This window comes from Dasypus novemcinctus, chromosome X (assembly GCF_030445035.2).
Source record: "Dasypus novemcinctus isolate mDasNov1 chromosome X, mDasNov1.1.hap2, whole genome shotgun sequence".
In the NCBI taxonomy this organism is placed as follows: Eukaryota; Metazoa; Chordata; class Mammalia; order Cingulata; family Dasypodidae; genus Dasypus; species Dasypus novemcinctus.
In genome coordinates this window covers 19,716,646-19,737,937 of record NC_080704.1, presented here as the reverse complement: position 1 = coordinate 19,737,937, position 21,292 = coordinate 19,716,646, and positions in this window count along the sequence as shown.

Here is a 21,292-nt window from a genome sequence, read left to right as displayed (position 1 = left end):
TAGTGAATGGGAAAGAGCATAGAATTTGAACCCAGTGTACCTAGAATTCAATCTAACTGAGCGCTAATATTTACAAGCATCTAGGTATCCCAATGTTCTCAAATGTAAAACATGGGGTGAGGGGTGGGGAATGCACTAAAGAATATCTGAGGGTCCATCTTGCCCTAGCCATTTCTAGATGAAAAATCTGGAGCTGGAGAAGCCAGGTGACATAGTATTTACCTTGCCACATGTCATCATTCTCCTTCTATTTTTATTTCTGAGGCTTGATCTATCAAGGTTAATTGTATACCTGGTATTTTGTTCGGATGCTCTATTTCTTTCCTTTGTTTCCAGAGTTACACTGAACTTAGCTCTGACACTGCAGGGTGAAAGAGGAGATGAAAGGCAATGAAATTCAAACTAAATATACCAGTATCTGCACATGTGGAAAGAAGTGTGTATATAAGGCTGTTTGTTACAGCTTTGTTTGAAATAGCAACAGAGTGGAAACAATCTAAACGGCCATCATTAGAAGACTGGTTTCCCAAATTATGGCATATCTATATAATGGAATACTAGGTAGCCATTAAAAAGATGAAGCAGTTCTTTATGCACTAATATGAAAAGTACTCCAAGATATATATATAAGATTATGGTACTTCACAGTGTGCATACTAGTGGGAAAATACATATATTTGCTTGACTTATATAGAGGATCTCTGAAAGGATACACACAAAAACTGATAGCACTGGTTGCCTTTTGGGGTGGGAAATAGGGATCTGGGGGATAGGAGAGATACTTACTGTTTTCCATTTATTCTTTTAAATTTTGTACTATGTGCACACATTGCCTATTAAAACATAACTTGATTTTTTCAACATTAAAACAACTTTTAAAATGTATTTTTAAAAGAACTACAACATAAAATGGGATGTGGACATTATTGGTAGATATCAATTTCCCACATACTTCCTGTCCTGAACTAATAACAGTCCTCCAAGTCTTACCTAGGCCTAAAGATGATTTCATGACCTAAAGTTATTACAATGAGAGGCATCCTGCTTTGTAACCCTGACTAAGCCTCACCCTCCCCACAGCCACTCACCATACTTTGAATACTGTCTCCTGATCTCATTATAAAAGAGCCTGTATTTCTTCCCTGATGGATAGCTGCTGCTGGATATCTCTGAATTTTCTTAGCCTAAGGGGGAGGTAGCCCTGGGTCCATGGTGGAAAGGGCATGGATATTGGTGTTGTTGGGTGGCATGTTCTGTATATGTTTGCTTGGTCTAGGTCATTTATAATATTGTCCAAGTCCTCTGTTTCCTTATTGATCTTCTGTCTAGATGCTCTGTCCATTATTGAAAATGGTATATCGAAGTCTCCAACTATTACTGTAGAACTATTTCTCCCTTCAGGTTTACCAATGCTTGCTTCATGCATTTTGGGACTCTGTGATAAAGTGCACATATATTTATAATTGTTATATCTTCTTGGGAGATTGAACCATTTATTAAAAATCTGTCTTGTAACAGATTTTGACTTAAAGTCTATTTTGTCTGATATTAATATGCCACCTGTGGTAATTTGAGGCTTTTATGGACTGCAGAAAATCATGTCCTCAGAGCCAATCCATTCCTCTGGTTGTAAACATACTGTAGGTGGGAACTTTTGATTAGATTACTACAACAGAGCATAACCTAGGGTGGGTCTTTTTTTTTTTATCTTTTATTTATTTATTTATTTATTAATTACATTATGAAAAATATGAGGTCCCATTCAACCCCACCGCCCCCGCCCCCCCCCCACTCCCCCCACAGCAACACTCTCTCCCATCATCATGACACATCCATTGCACCTGGTAAGTTCATCTCTGAGCATCACTGCACCCCATAGTCAATGGTCCACATCATAGCCCAGACTCTCTCACGTTCCATCCAGTGGGCCCTGGGGGGATCTATAATGTCCCGTAATTGTCCGTGAAGCACTATCCAGGACAACTCCACGTCCCGAAAACGCCTCCACATCTCATCTCTTCCTCCCGTTCCCCACACCCAGCAGCCCCCATGGCTACCGTTCCCACACCCATTCCACATTTTCTCTGTGGACATTGGATTGGTTGTGTCCATTGCACATCTATGTCAAGTGAGGGCTTAGATTCCATATGGGTACTGGATGCACTCCTCCCGCTTCCAGTTGTAGACACTCTAGGCTCAATGTTGTGGTGGTTGACCTTCTTCAACTCCATGTTAGCTGAGTGGAGTAAGTCCAATAAATCAAAGTGTAGGAGCTGAAGTCTGTTGAGGCTCTGGGCCTGGGTGTCATATTATCAGTCCAGAGATTCAAATCCCCTACATATATCTTAAACCCAGCACCGACTACAATTCCAATAAAGTAGCATGCAAGTCTTGTGAAAAGAGATCCCCTCTGAGTCCAATTCCATCACGCAGAAACACCAGCTCCAAAGAAGGGCTATCTGTCATGGCAGTGAACCCCTTCTGCCATGACCATGGAACCCGTGGGTCTCTTTATCCCTCGAAAGAACCAATACCTGGGGTTGTATCTACCTTATCTGTCTCTTAGACTCTGTTCAGTTGTACATAGGGGTATTCCTTCTGACAACCTCCAGACTCTTTTTTAGAGACTCACAGCCTTATAATCTCATTTCTCCTTTCCATTTCCCCCTTACATTAGGTCAAACAGCTTCCCGAAGTCATGTCATTATATGTAGACAGGTATATTCTGCTGTTCCGCATTGAATCTTTAATTCAAGGTCATTTTATAGTTGCTTCTTCAGCTGGTATGTGGTAGTGATCCCTCAGTGCCAGGGAGGCTCATCCCCGGGTGTCATGTCCCACGCTGGGGGGAATGCATCGCATCTACACGCTGAGTTTGGCTGTGAGAGTGGCCACATTTGAGTAACATGCAGGCTGTCAGGAGGAAACCCCCAGGCACAATGCTACTCTAGGCCTTGTTCTTATTGCAGGTGCATAGGCTCAAAAGTGTAGCCATTAGTATCAAGAGCCCACTGTTGGGCCCTCCTTCCTTCCTGGTTCTTGCCGTTGCACCTGGAGGATTGCCGCTGCTCTCCCAGGGCCCACAACAGTGACCCCCCGGCCAGGAGCCCAGTACCCCCCCAGCTGTTGTTTTTGTTTCCACTATGAGTATATATAGACATTACCATATACCCTGGGCATATGCTCTGTATAACTCCCTGTCAACCATATATATCCTGTCAATAACATCCCATATCAGTATTCCTCCGCTGCCATTGTTGAACCACTCTGTGATCCAAAACTTCCCGTAAAGTGAATCCCAACATAAAGTCAGCTTCAGAAGAGTCTTAGATCACCGAAATTCATATATACAATATACAGTATTTCCCCAGATCCACCATAAAACCTTTTCCCTTGCACAGCAATAATCTTTTAACTTATTCATATCATATTTCCTGAAACTGATGTACAGATTCCAACACTATAGTTTTCAAACAAGGTGACATTTGTGCTTACTATGTGGTCCATATTTTAGGCTGTACAGTTTTCTAAATTTTTTAGTTATCCTATGTTTTGTCTTATGGTTTTCATTATTAGTCTGTCGTCCCCTATATGTTTTTGGTGTAATATTAGCTGTTTTATATTCATCCTCGTGTACTCTCACATAACTCCTCTTTTGCCCCCTTATTTACCTTTGTTCCATCCATTCCACATCCATTTTCCCCTCCCCTTAGGGCCCACAACGCCTGCCAATCTAATACCCTGGGAGCCATCCTTTCTCACGAGAGATACAGTTCTCTCTATTCGACGGCATTAGTCTTCCCCAGGATATGGGTCCACCCCACCCAATGGTAGAACCCACCTTGGCAAAATGAGCCTTCAGTTATTCCCTCCGGAGTCCGTCACGCATCAGACCATACCCCCTGAGCGACCTAACCAGGTAACCCTCCTACTTATACTTTGATACGTTTTATTCAACATTTAGTTCTCAACGAACTTCTGACACTTTCCCATATTCGTATGTTGCCCCTCCCTCCCACCTATTTCTTGGACAATATTACCCCTCTTCCCATCCCCAGCCCCCCTCAAACCCAGAAAACCCCACCCGAAGGTAACCCCTTGCCCCCATTTTGTCCCTTCTTTGTGCTCATACTTACCGCCAGCTCATCACAGATTCCACCCCTGCAGACATTAACTCACATCCTTCCTCCACCCCCCGATTTCCTGTAAGCCACTTTTCCAGACTCTAGCTCTCTGAGGCAGTTAACTTATTTCATATCATTGAGGTCATATAGTATTTGTCCTTCAATGCCTGAGTTGCTTCACTCAACATAAGATTCTCAAGGTTCATCCATGTTATCACGTGCGATTGTAGTGTATTGGTTCTTACAGCTGAATAGTATTCCATTGTGTGTATATACCACATTTTATTGATCCACTCATCTGTTGATGGACATTTGGATTGATTCCAACTTTTGGCGATAGTGAACAATGCTGCTATGAACATTGGTGTACATATATCGGTTTGTGTCCTTGTTTTCAGATCTGATGGGTATATACCCAGCAGTGGTATTGCTGGGTCATATGGCAAATCTATGGATAATTTTTTGAGAAACTGCCAAACTGTCCTCCAGAATGGTTGGATCCTTCTGCATTCCCACCAGCAATGGATGAGTGTTCCCCTTTCTTCACATCCTCTCCAGCATTTGTATTCTACTGTTTTTTTCATGGCTGCCAATCTTATGGGAGTAAGATGGTATCTCATTGTAGTTTTGATTTGCATTTCCCTGATTGCTAGAGATTTGGAGCATTTTTTCATGTGCTTTCTAGCCAGTTGTATTTCTTCTTTGGAGAAGTGTCTGTTTAAGTCTTTTTCCCATTTTTTAAATGGGTTGTTTATCTTTTTGTTTTCAAGATATGTGAGTTCTTTATATATGCAAGTTATAAGTCTCTTATCAGATATATGGTTGCCAAATATTTTCTCCCATTGTGTGGGTTCCCTTTTTACTTTCTTGACAAACTCCTTTGAGGTGCAGAAGGCTTTAATTTTGAGGTAGTCCCATTTATCTATTTGTTCTTTTGCTGCTCGTGCTTTTGGTGTGATATTCATGAAGCCATTTCCTATTACAAGGTCCTGTAGATGTTTCCCTACACTGCTTTCTAAGGTCTTTATGGTCTTGGCTCTTATATTTAGGTCTTTGATCCATCTTGAGTTGATCTTTGTATAAGGTGTGAGATGGTAATCCTCTTTCATTCTTCTACATATGGCTATCCAGTTCTCCAGGCACCATTTGTTGAATAGGCCATTCTCTCCCAGTTGAGAGGGTTTGGTGGCTTTATCGAATATTATATGGCTATATACATGAGGTTCTATATCTGAACTTTCAATTAGATTCCATTGGTCTGTGTGTCTCTCCTTATGCCAGTACCATGCTGTTTTCACTACTGTAGCTTTGTAGTATGTTTTGAAGTCAGGAAGTGTGATTCCTCCTATTTCGTTTTTCTTTTTCAATATGTCTTTGGCTATTCGGGGCCTCTTTCTATTCCAAATAAATTTCATAGTTAGTTTTTCTAGTTCCTTAAAGAAGGCTGTGTTGATTTTTATTGGGATTGCATTGAATGTGTAGATCAGTTTTGGTAGGATAGACATCTTAATAATATTCAGTCTTCCTATCCATGAACAGGGAATATTCTTCCATTTATTTAGGTCTTCTTTGATTTCCTTGAACAATCTTGTATAGTTCTCGATGTATAAGTTTTTTACCTCTTTAGTTAAATTTATTCCTAAGTATTTGATTTTTTAAATTTACTATTGTGAATGGTATTTGTTTCTTGATTTCCTCCTGATCTTGCTCATTATTGGTGTACAGAAACCTAGGGTGGGTCTTGATCCTCTTACCGGAGTCCTTTATAAAAGGGATGAATATGGAGGGAGACACAGAGAAAAAACCCAGAATCTGAGAGAAAGCCCTGGAAGCTAGAATCTGAAATCAATGGTACACAGAAGCAGAGAGAAAGCCCTGGAAGCCAGAAGCTGAAATCAAGGGAACACAGAAGCAGAGAGAAAGCCACAAAGCAGGAAGCTGAAGGCAAGAAAGCCCAGAGAAGGAGGGAGAGCCCCCACAGATGCCTCCATGTGCTTTGCCATTTGAGAGAGGAGTCCAGGATCACCAGCAGCCAGTCTTTGGGGAGAAAGCATTGCCTGATGAGGCCTTATTTTGGACATTTTTCTCAGCCCTGAAACTGTAAGCTTTTAAACTAATAAATCCCCATTGTGAAAGCCAACCCATTTCTGGTATATATTGCATTCCAGTAGCTTAGCAAACTACAACCCACCCCAGCTCCCTTGTGATTACTATTTGCATGAAATATTTTTTCCATCCTTTCATTTTCAACCTATTTGTGTCTTTGTGTTCAAGATGAGTGTCTTGTAGACAATATACAGTTGGATCATGCTTTTTTATCCTTTCTGCCAATCTGGATCGTTTTTTTTAAAGAGTTATTTTTTATTTATTTCCCTCCCCTTCCTCCCCCCACCCCCGTTTCTGCTCTCTGTGTCTATTCACTGTGTGCTCTTCTGTGACCGCTTCTATCCTTACCAGCAGCACCAAGAACCTGTGTTTCTTTTTGTTGCATCATCTTGCTGTGTCAGCTCTCCACGTGTGCAGCACCATTCTTGGGCAGGCTTCACTTTCTTTCATGCTGGGTGGCTCTCCTTATGGGGTGCACTCCTTGCACATGGGGCTCCCCTACATGGGGGACACCCCTGCATGGCAGAGCACTCCTTGTGTACATCAGCACTGCGCATGGGCCAGCTCCACACGGGTCAAGGAGGCCCAGGGTTTGAACCATGGACCTCCCATGTGGTAGGCAGATGCCCTATCCACTGGACCAAGTCTGCTTCCCTGCATCTTTTGATTGGGGAGTTTAATCCATTTATACTCAATGTAATTACTGATAAGGCAGGACTTGAACCATGTTGTCCTTTTTTTCTTGTACTTCTTATACTTTTTTGTCCCTCATTTACTTCATTAATGCCTTCTCTTGTGTATAGTTGATCTTTTGCAGTGAAGCAGATCTGTCCTCTTCTCATTTCCTTTTCTGTATATATTTTAGATACTTTCTTTGTGGATAACATAGGGCTTGTATTTAACATCCTAAATCTATAGAAAACTAGTTTGAAATAATACCAACTTAACTTCAATAGCATACACAATCTCTGCTCCTATACCCTTCCATCCCCTCTCTTTATGTTGTTCTTGTCACACATACCTCTTTATATTTCATGTACCCAATAACATATAAATATCATTATTTCTTATGCAATTGTATTCTAGATCTCCTAAGAAATAAAAAGTATACTTATACACCAAGAATGCAATATTACTGGCAATTGTATCTACCCATGTAGTTACCTCTACTGGAGATCTCTATTTATTCATATGGCTCCAAGTTACTGTCTAGTGTCCTTTCCTTTCAACCTGAAGAACTCCCTTTAGCATTTCTTGTAGGGTAGGTCTAGTGGTGATGAACACCCTCAGCCTTTGTTTATCTGGGAATGTCTTAAACTATCCCTCATTTTTGAAGGACAATTTTGCTGGATTTAGAATTCTTGACTGGCAATTTTTCTCTTTCAGTGCTTTAAATATGTCGTATCACTGCCTTTTTGCCTCCATGGTTTCTCATGGGAAATTGACACATAATCTTATTAAGGATCTCTTGTTTGTGATGAGTTGCTTCTCTTTTGCTGCTTTCAGAATTTTATCTTTGATATTTGACATTGTGATTATGATATATCTCAGAGTAGGCTTATTTCAGTTTATCCTGTTTGGAGTTCATTGGGATTCTTGGATGTGTATATTCACGTCTTTTGTCAATTTAGGGACGTTTTTGGCTGTATTTTATTCAAATATTCTTTCTGCCCCTTTCTTTTTCTCTTCTCCTGGGTTTTCCATAATGCATATATTAGTATGCTCCATGTTGTCCCACAGGTCAACAGAGCTAGGCTCTGCTAGTTTTTTCTATTCTTTTTTCTTTCTACTTTTCAGACTGAATAATTTCAACTATCCTGTCATCTAGGTCACTGATTCTTTCTTCTACTTATTCAAATCTGCTGTTGAACCCCTCTAGTGTATTTTTAATCTCCATTATTGTGTTTTTCATCTCCAAAACTTCTGTTTGGTTCCCTTTTAAAATTTCTAATGACTCCTTTTGTTCATGCATTATCTTCTTGATTTCCTTTAGTTCTATGTCCTTGTTTTCCTTTAGCTCATTGAACTTATTTATGAGAGCTGATTTAATGTCTCTGATTAGTTGTTTCAATGCCTGTGCTTCCTCTGTTTTATTTCATTCCTTTCAAAGAGCCATCTCTTCCTGTTTTTTGTATGTTTTGTGATCTTTTATTGAAGTCTGGGCATTTGAATATTTTGATATGCTAACTCTGAAAGTCAGATTCTCCCTCTTACCCAGGGTTTTAGTGTAGATTGGCTCTGTTTTGAGCTCTTCTTCAATGCTTAGCCCAGTTTATACTGATCCCATAGAACAGCCATGGAGAACCATTAGGTTCTCCTTGGGTATTTCTGAGTCTATGTCTTGCCCTGGGCATGCATGGTAGCTTTCAAGAATTCCCCAATATGTGTGACTATTTCCTTCCAAGAAAGGAGTTTCTTTCCCTGGCTTCTCCTCCTGGGGTCCTGGGCTGTGCTATTTGTCTTAATTATAGTGTTTCCTTCCCAGTATTTGTGGTCAACACAGTTCTCTTCCCAAGCTCTCGTATACCTACCACTTCAGCTCTCAGCACTGGGTCTGCTCTGTGGTCCTATGGTTCCTTCTCCCTTTCTAAACTGCTTCTCTACCCCTGGCAACTTCTGGGTTAGGGTACCCAGACCTGCACCCTGTGTCAGTCTTTCCTAAGCCAAGCATACTTACACTTTTGAAGGACAGTTTTGCACACCAATAATCAGTCCCCAGAGACCTGCACTTGAATGCATACAGGCCCTGTATATCTGATCAAGGGGGAGGGGCCCAGAACGGTAAACTTGTCCTTTGGCTCTCCTACCATTTTTAGGTTGGTTTTTTTTGCTTTTTGTTTTTACAGCTGAGTAATCATTCTATTGTTCTCTAGCTTCAATTATCTTCCAGAGTGTTTGGGGAAAGGTGACTTTGCCAGATTCTGCCTGGTTTGTTTTTTTTTTTTTTTTTTGGTGTTTTAATGAGGTCACAGAGCTAGTGGAACTAGAATTTGAAGCCAAGCTTCCTGACCCCAGGGCCTACACCATCTATGCTTGAGTGTCATGAAGGAAGAAACTACAACTCTTCATGATTGTATCCCCAAGGACCTAGCCAAGAACCAGCTTATAGTACGTACTCCAAAGATAGATGTTGAATGAATGACCTAGTGGAATGGGCACATTTCCCTGAATTTAGAGACAAGTGAACCAAAATTCAGGAGAATTTTTAGACTTGCCCAATTACATTACAAATGGGAGAGTTGGGCTTGAAATCCAGATTCTGTATATACAAAGGCAGTCGGCTATTCTCATAACAGAAATAATCTTGATTTTCTCCACTGGAAGAGATGACATTGGATATTGTTCTCAGATGAAAGTGGGTGAAAAAGATAAACTGGCTGGTGAGTGAGCACTCAAAAACTACCAAACTAAACAAGGGTTGCTTGACTTGTCTTGAGGATAATTGACCAATGGAAGCTAAACACATTTACTCTTATGAAAGTCCTCTTTTTTGCCAGAAATCCCCCATTGGACAGAGCCTCTAAAGGATTTCAGAATCATTTCTCCATGTTTCTTTGTAAGTTCAGCTAGCACATTAAATGGAAGCTTCTTTAGTGTCTTATATAACCTTTAGAAGGTGCCTTAGTTTCGGTTCCCCCAAGAATTTAGTGCAAACAGTTTACTTGAGAGTGTTGGGAACAAGAGTAGGAGAGTGGAAAAGTGGGAAAGTGATGCAGGGAAGGAAAGGGAAGGCAGCCAATAAGGAGTGCACTGTCAAGCCAACTACCCAAAATAGGTAATTGGAAATTAATACCATGGGGAAATGGTGTGAAGCACAGGTCTCAAATTTATTCCCCATGCGGGGCAAGGGAGCTGAGGTATTTATACACCAACAGCCAAGAGTCATTGGTCAAAAGCTGTTCCCAGAAGTGTTAATTCCTTGGCATGTCAAGCCAGTTACAACGTATGGGCCAAATGGGCTCCACTGTTCCAGAAAAAGCCATCAGGCACAAAGATGCAGATGGTGCCAGTTGGAAGTCAGTGGGAGCACTCTGAATTAGTAGAGTTCAAGACAGGCAACCAACAGAGTGTGCTAAGAAGGAGCTCCCTCTGCTGCTTTCCACTACAGCAGCTCATCAAGAGGGGCATTATATGGAGGGGGAAAAAACTGGTGTTGCTGGGGGAAGGGTGTGCAAGTACTATGCATTATAGGCTAGGCATTGCACAGACATTTTCAAAAAGAGGGATGCCGGAGGTAGTGGAGGGGCATGTGACCTATATCTATTGAGTAGGGTGTCGATAAGCAGCCCACGTCTGTATATCTTAACCCTGAATTCATTTAAATGAATTCCTGAATTCATTTGTGGGAAAGAGGATAAGGAGTATCTGTTCTTGGGGGTTGGGGGATGGTAAGAGGAGAAGGCTCAGAGGAGGCATCCTGTAGTGTTATTAGATTCGTTTTTAATCCCAGAAGGAAAGAATACATATATTTTCTGAAATATCAGTGTGTTTTCCAGAATCAGTGAGGTCATGGAAACCGTAATCTTTGCCATGTGGTCTCCCAGCCACAGTTATGCTAATTAAACCAGGGGGCTCTGGTGAACATGGTGAAATCAGACTTGAATCTGTGAGCCAGAGGGGGCAGGGAAGGCCTGTGAAGGCTTCAGCAGTTGTTTTTGCATTCAAGGCTCAGGTCTGAGGCTGACTGGTCCCTGGTCTTCCTTTATCTCCCTGACAACTGGACCTTGGAAGCCGCCCACACCCCAGAGTGTGGAGTGGTGGACAGCAAGATATGGCATCACTGTTAATCTTATCTGTCATCACCCGCAACAGGAGGGAAATCATTCTAGGAGGGTTTTACAACTGGGTTTGGGGTCTGGAAGGCTTCAGATGTTGTTGCTATTTTTATTCAGTTTCTTAAACAAAAGGGCTCCGATGTTATTGTGGAATTACAGTCATGTGGACCTCAAGAAGGCACAGCACACACTCATTAGCATTTGGGGCTCTACCTCTAACAGGAGAATTAAAACACTGATGATGCTTTCAAACGATCATAGAACATTTGTCCTAAAGGCATTTATAAGAACCTAGGGAAGCTAGATTTGTTCTGTGTGTCCGTGCAATCCTAAGTCTCTTTCTCTCTGTTTCCTGCCATCACTGGTACTCCATATAGAAAATATCTTTAAAACATAGAGTGGGTCTGTGTATATTTGCATAGCAGCAGTCCTCTGTATAAAAATAAATCCTGAATAGATTGCTCCGTTGTATATATGTGTGGGTATACATGTCAGATACACAGATTTATTTTTCCAAGAACAAATGTCTTAATGTTTCTTTTCCTTGAAAAAAAAATCACCAACTGCCAGAATCTCAAATTCCATGTGGAACGTTGCAATAACAGAGAAAATATATGTAAAAAGCCACAGAAAAATGAAATATAGTGAGGAGTCATATTTTTGTTTCAAATAGACCTGAATCGTCCAAGACTTACCAAGTTAAGTAGAAGGCTATTCTTGGAATGGCTTTGCTCTCTCCAATAGGTCAATAATCCTCGGGCCACTGAACAGTGATTAAGTAACCAAGCCTCATTTTTCCCCTGAAGCAAAGTGTTACTGTGGTCACAGGATGACTACAGAACTGTGGAAAAACACAGCTTTGGAATCAGACAGTGATGAGTCCAAATCCAAGCCCTCCTTCCACTTGGACAAGTTTCTAAACCTCTTAGAATCTGTTTACTCATCTAGAAAATGGGGCTATTCACACCTACATAACAGAGTTCCTGGGCAAGTTAGATGTACTGCATGGAAACCCACCTGGCTCAAAATGGGTGTCAAGAACCATGAAGGGGCTAAGATTTTACACTACTTGCAAACTGACACTGTGAAAAGAAAAAAAAATACTTCAGAAAGACATGGATTCATTTGCTAGCTTAGCCACTCACCTGCTAGGCAACCTTAGTTATTTCTTAGCTTCTCGGATTCTCTATTTGGGTATCTGTAAAAGGAGGATCATAATGCAAACTACTAACTAGCGTATTATGCACTAATAGGCATAAATGTGCCTGGCATATAGAAAAAACCCTATAAATGAATGGAGGACGCAGTGTATGTTCAATAAATGCCTGTATCGTATAAGAATGTTAATAGCTATATTTATTGAACATACACTGCGTGTCCTCCATTCATTCATTAGACAGATAATCATTGTGCATGCTCTGTGTGTCAGGCACTGGGCTAGGCAGTGAGGAACAAAAGTAAGCCTAGCACGGCCGTTGCTTTTGAGGAAGACACAGTTGGCGGTAGGGATGGCACGTGCCAAAGCAGAGGTCAGAACTGAGTGCTCTGAGAACTCTAAAGAGAGAAAAGCCAATTCCAGAGGCAGCTGAGAAAGCTTCCCCAAAGAGATGACATTTGAATTTAGTCCTGACCACTCGCGCTTTAGCTCTCACTAGAGGTGAAGAAGAAGAAAGGTCCTGAGGTGATTGGATGCCCACACATTTCCTGAAATCCAAACCAATCACCCCCATTTGTTAGCTTTTGTGAAGGAAAAGGGACAGAGAAGGGAGGGAAGAAGTAAAGGAAGGGAAGGAAGGAAACAGAGAGAGAGGACACACTACTTGGAGCTCCGAGCAAATGTTGAGAGTTTCAGGGGACCAACGATCAGCACCTTCTCCCCTCTCTGAGTTCTGAACTGAACGCGAAATAAGGCAAAATAGTCAGTAGATGAGGGTAAAACATGGCGTTTATTACTAAGAAAGCTGAGGTTAGTGGTCACTCAGGTACCCACTTCCTTCCACCTGCTACCATTCCCTTAGGGCTTTGTCCTTACCTAAAGGATCTAAGTTGGGTCACTGTCATACCCGTGTTTCAACCTGGAAGAAGAGAAAGAGAAAAACCCCAAGGCTAGAGGCTTTGTCTTTAAGGAAGGTGCACACATCACTTCAGCTCATGGCCCACTGAACCAAAAGTAATCAAGTAACTCTCCCAGCTGCAAGGGAGCCTGGGCCATCCTGTTCCTGCTAAAATTAAGAAGATTCTGCTATTGAAAGGAAGAAGAGAGAATGAAAATGTGAACCTGTTAGCAGTCTTCACTGCCGGCTCTGACAGAAAATAGGGAAAGGAAGGCAGATTTGGAGGGAGCTGCTGGGGCTGAAGAGCATTCCAGGTGAAGAAGTTCAGAAAGTCACTGACAATGGACCCAGGTTCAAGGGAAAGGTCAGAGCTGGGACCTTTACAACGCGGAGGGCACTCAGAAGCCATGATAACACCAAGGAGGACAACCCAGAGAGCCCCCAAAATGTCCTGGGGAAACATCTCTGGGGACAGCTACCTTGAAGTGCTGGGGAGAGAAAGAAGAGTCAGGAAAGGAACAGGCAGAGATGAGGGGAAGTGATGGGTTCCATGTGGTAATAATCAAGGGAAGAGAGGAGGGAGCAGTCAGCCTTGGTTTACCTCTGCAGAGAGAGTCAAGATGGGGTGGATGAAGAAATGACCATGAGATTTACTGTCTAGGATGACACTGGTAACTTTTAATAGATTCAAGAGGGAAGGGGCCATGTTTCAATGAAGTGGGTGGGTAGTGAGGATGCAATGGAAGCAAGTACAGGCACCTTTTTAAATGATTAAATGATAAATGGAAAACAAGAGCCAAGAGATCACCTTGGGAGGCAGTAGGTCTCCAGGAAGGCTCTTTAGCATTTGGGGGACACATGAACAAGCTTCAGAGTTAAGAGTGAATGGCTAGTGGACAGGGTGAGGAGGAAAATGAAAAAAAAAAAACCAAACAAGGTTCCAGGGAAGTTTGGAGCAAGGAGATCAAGGGGCTCTTCCGGGAATGGGCCCTGGAGAGACAGCGGAACTTCTTGTTTGGAAGAGAATGGAAGTGGAGAGAAGGTAGAATAAGACCTGGTAAATGTGGGAGTGAAGAGGAAATAGGTTGACGGGATCTAATGGCTTATAGTTTCCTGCTGTGAAAGGGGATAGATCTGTGTACCAGACAATATTTTCCAAAAGTGGCCTCAACAATATTTCTAGTTCCACATGCATTTCCAAAACCTTGCCATACCTCCACTGAGAAGTGGGGTCTATCTACCTTCGCCCTTGAACTTGGGCCTGCTTCAATACATAGAAGGCAGCAGAAGTGATGTGTGACTTCTGAAGCTAGGTTAGAAAAGGCAACATAACTTCAGTTTCTGCCTGGCTCACTCTCTCCAGTGATGCTCATCTTTGAAATAGCCACCATGCCACCATGCTTTGAGGAAGCCCAGGCTACACACAGTGATCACATGTAAGTGTTCTGGCCAACAACCCCAGCTAAGAACCCAGGTGTGTTGGAGAACAAGCTTTGGATGGTTCCAGTCCCCAGATATGAAGTCACCACCAGCCTGAGTCTCCCAGCGGATGTCCCATACATTGTGTAACAAAGATAATTCGTTTCTGCTGTGCCCTGTCCAAATCCCTGGCCCACAGAATCCATGAGCATAATAACTGGTTGTTCTGTGCCACTAAGCTTTAGGGTAATTTGTTACATAGCATTAGATGGCCCAAATAGCCAGGCTGGGGAGTAGGGAAGCCTTCTCCAATAGACCAGTGGGGAACCAATAGGGAGTCTTTTAGAGTGAAATGGACGGTCTTCAGTGGAGTGGAAACCACCTGAGGAACATGTAGCAGAGATTCCCAGGGGAAATAGGCCCCAGTATATCAACATTCTTAAGCCAAGTTCAGAAGCTGGAAACAGTGGATGGTCATATCAGACAGGCAGGGGGAAAAGGCCCCTGCCTCCTCAATATCTCCAAGCCAATATCCCAGCAGCATCTCTACTCATCATCCAGATTAGCTGCCACACCTCTTCCTGCCATCCTGCATTTTTCCTCCTATTTCCTGTCTCAGGAAAGTCATTGGCGCTAACCAGCCCCTGAAGCTGGAAATCGGGCAGGCTTCCTGAACCCCTCTTATTCACTCCCATGTGCCACTGCTTCAGTTAAGGCATTAACCTTGCACTATGGTATAGAATGTTTTGTAAAAATGGCTAAAATTATTGACCAACCGTATCCATAGCCTCTGCAATATGACCTTGCAGTTAGTTCCTTCCACTAAGAATCTATGTTGGTCCCCTTGAGGCTGAGCTGGTTTAACGACCTGCTTTGGCCAAGAGAATGCAGCAGAATTGATTGCATGTCAGTTCTGGACCTAGGCCCCAAAAGGCTTTGCACGTTTCTACTCACTCTCTTGTAACCCTGCCCGGCTGTCATGTGAGTAAGCCCAAGCTAGCCTGCTGAAGGCTGAGAGACCAAATGGAACAGAACCAATTGATCACATCGAGTCCATCAGACCACAAAGCCCATGGGCAGTACAGACACTGATGGCAGCTGCAGGAGTGAGCTCAGCTGAGACCAGAGGAACCACACAGCTGAGCCAGCCCAGACAGCTAACACACAGGATCCTGAGCAAAAGAAAAGCAGATGCAATCCCAGGTATTGGTTCTGCTGAGGGCTGCAGTGACCCACAGGTTCTATGGTCATGGCAGATGGAGTTCAGTGCCATGTCAGTTGGTCCTACTTTGGAGTTTGTGTTTCTGTGTGATGGAACTGGCCTCAGATGTGATCTTTGTCCATAAGCCTCTCCTGTTACTTTCACCAGAACTGTAGTTGATGCTGGGGTTTAATGTATACCCAGGGGACCTGAATCTCTGGACTGATCATGTGATAGCCAGGCCCTGGGCCTCAACAGACTTGCAGCTCCTACACTCTGGTTTATTGGACTTACCCCACTCAGCTAACATGGAGGCGAAGAAGGTCAACCACCACACCAGGGAGCCAAGAGTGCCCACAACTGAAAGCAGGAGGATTGCATCCAGCATCCATGTGGAATCTAAGCCCCCTCTTGATATAGATGTGGAGTGGACACAACCATTCTAAGGTCCACAGGATGGAGGAATAGAGTATGGATTAGAGTGGACTTACTGATATTCTATTCATGAACTATTGTGATTAGTAATCAAAGAAAATGTGGCATTGGTGTGGAGAAAGTGGCCATGGTGGCTGCTGGGTGAGGGGAGTGGGAGGAAGAGATGTGATGTGGGGGCATTTTCGGGACTTGGAGTTGTCCTGGGTGGTGCTGCAGGGACAGTTACCGGACACTGTATGTCCTCCCATGGCCCACTGGGTGGACTGTGGGAGAGTGTGGGCTATGGTGTGGACCATTGACCATGAGGCGCAGCGGTGCTCAAAGACGTATTCACCAAATGAACGAATGTCTCATGATGATGGAGGAGGTTGTTGTTATGGGGGGAGGAGTGGGGTGAGGGGTTGGGGGATATATTGGGACCTCATATTTTTTTAATGTAACCTTAAAAAAATAAAGACAAAAAAAAAAAAAGAAATGGTTGTTGCTTTAAGCCACTAAGGTTTGAGGACGTTTGTTATGCAGCAAAAGCTGATACATAAGACAATGGCTTCCTAAATAATCTCCCTGCCTCTAAGTTCAACAACTTCCTCCCACAACTACCACCAATATAGCATCCATTCTGTCAGATCCATCAAAAACTCAAATCAGAATTTTTCACTTCCCTACTTAAATTCTGCTGGTGGCTTCCCAGCAACCACAGGATAAACTTAGAGATAATTAAGTGCTCTTTTAAGTTTAGTCCCAACCTCATTTCCCAGAATTCCTCACCTTCCAGACTTCCCCATCTCTCAACTTACCAAGCTTGAGTATTCTCAGGTCTATGAAAACACCTCCTGCTTTCATTTCTCCAGGATTTTGCTCTTACTGTCTTCTCTACTAAACATAATCCTTCCCCTTCTTCTCCATTTTTGTGCCCCCCACCCTGAGTCTAGCACAGTTCCTGATATTTAATAGGTGCTCAGTATTTGTTGAAAAGAATGACTAAATTGCATTCCAAGATAGCTTCATGATCTAATTAGAGCTACCATTTAAGAAGTGTTTACAATGTGGCCAACTACTGTGCCAATGACATTATACACACACACACACACACACACATTTATCTCATTTAATTGTCATAGCAACTTTATGAGGTATACATTATCACTATCACCATCATCTTCATTTTCCAGAAGAGAAAACTGAAGCTTGGAGAAGTCAGGTAACTTACCAAAGGTTACTTTGCTAAAAATTGGCAGAGCTGATTTCAGAAGACTGTGGAATTTGATACTGCTTTCCAGTATCAGCAGTAGTGGTTTCAGTTCTACCAACATCTATGGGCTTGGCCCTGTTTTCTTCACCCACCCATCCTGACCTTTTCAATCTTGAACTTATAATTAAATATTTCAAACTGTTTGTCATTAGTGTGCTCTTATTCATCGTCTTTCATTTAATGGGTATCTCCCAAAGGGAGATTTAAAACAAATCTAAACATATATTGAGGGGGAGTGCAAGTGGCTCAAGCGGTTGAGCACCTGCCGCCCACAGGGGAGGTCCTGGGTTCAGTTTCCAGTGCCTCCTAAAAGCAAACAACAACAAAAAACAAGCAACAAGCAAACAAACGAAAAAACCAACTCAGGGGAGCCGATGTGGCACAGTGATTGAGCACTAGCTTCCCACTTACGAGGTCCCAGGTTCAACCCCCAGCCCTGGTACTCAAAAAAAAAACCTTGTATTTTGAGGAGCAGAACTTTAAGCATTGAGCTAGAGAAGAATTTTCCTTGGGATCTAAAATCTTTTTTTTTTTTTTCAGGGGATCTGAGAGCATTGATTTCTCAAGCTCATCAGACAACTTTATTGAGTCGAGGGGTAAAATCTTTATCTGGAATAAGTTCTCCTCTTACAGCCAGCAAACTATGACCTGTGGGGCAAATCTAGTCTGGCTGTTTTTGCATGGCCCACAAGCTAAAGAGAATTTTACCTTTTTAAAGGGTTGTAAAAGAAGAATATGCAACAGACTGGAGGCAATCCACAAAACCTCAAATATGTATTATCTGGTTCTTTACAGAAAAAGTTTAACAATCCCTTAGGCCAGGGGTTCTTAACCTTTTTTGCTCCACAGACCCCTTTGCCAGTCAGGTGAAAACCACGGACCTCTTACTAAGCCCACACTATACTGTGTGTTATTTAATAAATATAGCACACCCACACCAACACATCCCCACAAGAATGATGTTTTTAAATTTCAATTCAAGCTCACGGATCCTGGTTAAGAAGCCCTGCCTTAGGCCATTTTTCCACACATAAGCTCTCGTCTTGGTTTGGGTTCCCCCAGAATCTGAGGATGAGGAAAGGATTCAGGTGCAAGTCATTTCTTGAGGAGGTGGTCTAAGAAAACACCAGTAGTGGAGTGGGGAATTGAGAAAGGGGAGGGAAGAAGAGAAAAGCAGCCAATAATGTGCATCATCAGACGAGTTATCATTGTGGGCAACTGGAGCTTAAACCTACTGGGGAACTGCAGAGGACAGTGTAGAGCACACACCTCACAGTGCTCTCACTCAAGGGATGTGGGAGCCAGAGTATGTATTCACCGACTCCCATCAGTCTTTGGTGAAGGGCTGCTCCCTGGAGGATATTAACTCCCCAGCACTTTCAGCCTTGCCAGAGCATGAGCAGAGTAGATTCCAAGAGCCAGAGAACACCCTCAGCGTAGAGCTGCAGGTGTTGGCAGCTGGATGTCAGGCCAGCACACACAGAAATGGTAACTGCCAAGGGGACATAGGTGGGGCGGCGGCAGCATCTACTACAACCCCTTACCCCATTCTTCTTGGAATAAAGTAGGCCTCTAAAAAAAATGTCCCAGTGTCAAAATTTAAAACTCACAATCTGGGGTGTTCAGAAATACAACTTTATTTCTTGCTCTTGAGCTTCTTTCCCTAGGATGGTGCTAATTATAATCATTTCAGATTCTTCTTGCTTTAATTGTCTCTTTAGTTTTGGGGAGTTTCTCCTCCATAGCAAAGATTCTTCCCCCTCTTTTTTCCCCAGCATGGAGACTGGGTGGACTTTTATGGTGGGGGGTGGGGATGACCTGGTCCCCATGCTGTCCTCTGGGGATGGTTTGGCCCATCTGATCACTTGGCATCCTGCCCTGACCTCTACTGAGGTGTCACTGATCTTTTGGACATTGTGCTGGAACCCCCTCTGCGTTGCCCATGGATCTTGCCATTGCCTCCATTATGAGGTCCCCAAATTCTGCAGCCTCCTTGTCCTCATGCCTCCTCAAGAACCTCTGCCCCATCAATTCTTCCATGCCAGGAACTCTCTGCCGCCTTGTGGGGTATGCTAAACTATGAGGCTGCTGAGGCCCCTTCCTCCACCACTGTTGCTTCATTTCTCCCTTGCGATGGCTTGCTCGGTCGGTAGAGGTGGGGTCTGGCTGCGGACGAGGGGTCGGTCCAGCTTGGGACGAGGGGTCGGTGCGGCAGCAGACGAGGGATCGGTCTCACAGGGGTTGCGCGGTTCGGCTGACGGGGTCGCCCGGCGAAGCCGGCGACGAAGGGGTCGCCCGGAGAAGCAGGCGACGAAGGGGTTGCCCGGAGAAGCAGGTGACGAACTGGGGACAAGGGAGGCCAGGCCCTTGTCGGGGGCTCTCAGGACTGGAGGGCGCACGGCAGAAGAACTACCGCGGAGACAAGGTAAACATGCAAGTCCACTTTATTGAGGGAGAGGCAACAGTTTTATAGGGGCTGGGGAAGGCTGATTGGTTGAAGCCACGCCCTGCTCTGATTGGTTGCCGGAGAAAGGTCAGTGGGAGGTGCTGGATGGGGGAGGGGTGGTGGTTAGGGATTGGCTGTCGCTGTTGCTGGGGGAAGGGGCAGGGTTTAGGGATTGGTGGCTGCTATTGCTGGGGTGGAGGGCAGACTTGAGTTTCCCGCCCACGCCTGGCTGTTGCTGCTGTCGGGGGGAGGGAAAAGGGCAGACTGGATTTTTCCGCCCACGCCTGGCTGTTGCTGCTGTTGGGGGAGGGGAAAAGGGCAGACTGGAATTTTCCGCCCTGCGCCTGCGCAGGGAGAAAGAAGAAGAAGGGTGCCGCCCCACAGGCATCGTGTGGCGCCATCCGGGAGGAGGGGCGGCCGCGGAAGCATGGCTGCCGAGAAGGGGAGACCCGAGGGCACTCTGCGCCCATGCCGAGCTCCCTTCAGGGGTGGCGGTGAGTCCGACCAGCCACCCTATTATGGGGGCAGCGGCTTGGCCTGCCACGGCTGCTCCCCCGCCAGGCCAGCAAACCACACTTCAGCCCAAGGGGTGACCGCACTCCCTCACCAAGGCTGGCTGCAGATTTTTCCAAGATGCTTGTATTACTCTGGGAAATGCCTGGTGAGCTGATTCACTTACCCTGATGTGCTCACATTCTCCCCCAAGTCTATCTGGGCATTTCTATGACCCCTTACTTCTACCCCCACGTCCTATGGGGAGGGTGGGAAGAGTGGGAAGATAGGAGGACTCTTGCATCTTCACTTCCCGAACCGGAAGGGCATTCCCCCTCCTGTGTCCAGGAGCTTCTCTTACTTCTCATCTATCCTCCTCCTCCCTGCTCTATGGCTCATCCAAGGTCAACGCGCCAAGCTTTGGCTTGTATTATATAACAGCCCAGCTTCCCAAGTCCTGAGAAAACCCTTCTCCTTCCCTCGTTAGACTGGCTTGTACTTACCAAATGCAATGGATGTATCATGATGATGGGAGTGAGTGTTGGTGGGGGGGGAGTGGTGGGGTGGGGGTGGTGGGGTTGAATGGGACCTCATATTGTTTTTTTAATGTAATATTTTTACAAAATCAATAAAAAAAAGGATGATCGTCTCACAAAGGACTTTTAAGAATTTAGTTGAAATTTAAAGCTGAGCAATGACTATTCTGTCCTATCCTGTATCTACCTCCTCCCAAGACAACAAGCCTCCATCTTATGGCATAACCTTAATAGCAGCAGAACAGCAGGTGATGCTTGTCTTTCTTTCTTCTTTTGAAAGAAAAACTACCTACTAAAAGGGTAAACACATTTGGGTAATATTTCAAAATATGACTCTAATGTCTAAGCTAAATGGAGACCTCAAGTCATGGAAATTGCAGAGTATGGGTTCCTAGTCTTAATTAAATCTACTTCAAGAAAATACAAATTGGTTCACCGATAATTAAAATATT